Raw genomic sequence first — 1051 nt, 5'->3', positions numbered from 1 at the left:
GCGAGGCGCCCGCCCGCTCAGCTCGGCAAGGTTCTCCATGGCTGAGTACCCACCCGACCAAGACGGCCGCGGCGGCGCCCGGGACTCTGAGTCCCTCCCTGGGACGCAGTGGGGGCGAAGGGACTGTCGACAATTGGGCCGTGCGGTTCGGTGAAGGTTCACGACGAAGGACTCACCTCCATTTTTCTTCCTTCACTCTTCCCCCACGCCCTGCAACAGGCTGGACTCACGAAAGACTTCAATCAGCATCACAAACATGAGCCAAAAGCACACATACCCACCCCTCCACCCACGCCTACCGTGTGCGTCTGCACGCCCTCGCGCGCGCGCGCACACACACACACACACACACACACACACACACGTGGATAGCAAGGGCAACATCGTGTCCATGACTGCACGGGGCGCTGCCCAACTGGGCTAGCGCTCCCACCTGCAAAACACATTTTTTAAAAATGAGAATTAAAAAGACAAAAAAAAAAGAATTCATTGATAATTCTAACTCAGACTTTAACAATGGCAGAAGTTTACTATGCGCAGATACTGTGAAATGCCCACCAGTTACAGCTTTCTGTTATAACAGATGAATTGCCATGCTGGGCAACTATGTCATAGATTTCTGCTCCTCTCTTTTAATGAAATAACGTGACCGTTAACGCAAGTAACTCTTTATTTATTGTTCACATTTTTTTTTTTTTCCTTAAGGAAAGGACTCTTCCACATACCATCCTCTGAACAGCTCTTCAGAAAGCCCCCTTGATAGTTAAAACTATTTAACGTGAAATCCATTAACTGGAATAATTGAGTTTCTTTATTTTTACAATAAATTCACTGAGTAAATAAGTCGGAGCTGGAATTCTGAGCTTTGTGTTTGGACTGTCTGATCTCTAGCTAAAGAAAAAACACTTAAGAGGGGAATATTTATTTAAATCTACCAGCTTAATTTTCTGGTCAGGTCCCTGGCCTATAACATGCAAAAGAATAATTTGTTTAAAAGTCCTTCCAGATCCTAACTTAAAGCAACCAGGAGAGGAACTTTGAGAATGGCACT

The 1051-nt window shown here is 46.1% G+C and overlaps 1 protein-coding gene across 2 annotated transcripts in view; it reads left to right on the top strand.

Moving 5' to 3' along the window:
- The window catches only part of SEMA6A (sema domain, transmembrane domain (TM), and cytoplasmic domain, (semaphorin) 6A), a 129444-nt gene extending 128601 nt beyond the window's left edge, over positions 1-843 (top strand). For both annotated transcript variants that reach the window (XM_010846595.1, XM_010846596.1), the window contains one exon: positions 6-843. The gene's annotated coding sequence lies outside the window, so the exon portion shown is untranslated. The remainder of the gene's footprint in view (positions 1-5) is intronic.
- The last annotated feature ends 208 nt before the right edge of the window (positions 844-1051 follow it).

Source organism: Bison bison, unplaced genomic scaffold (assembly GCF_000754665.1).
Source record: "Bison bison bison isolate TAMUID 2011002044 unplaced genomic scaffold, Bison_UMD1.0 scf7180017864238, whole genome shotgun sequence".
NCBI lineage: Eukaryota > Metazoa > Chordata > Mammalia > Artiodactyla > Bovidae > Bison > Bison bison.
This window is presented reverse-complemented; position numbering and strand designations above follow the sequence as displayed.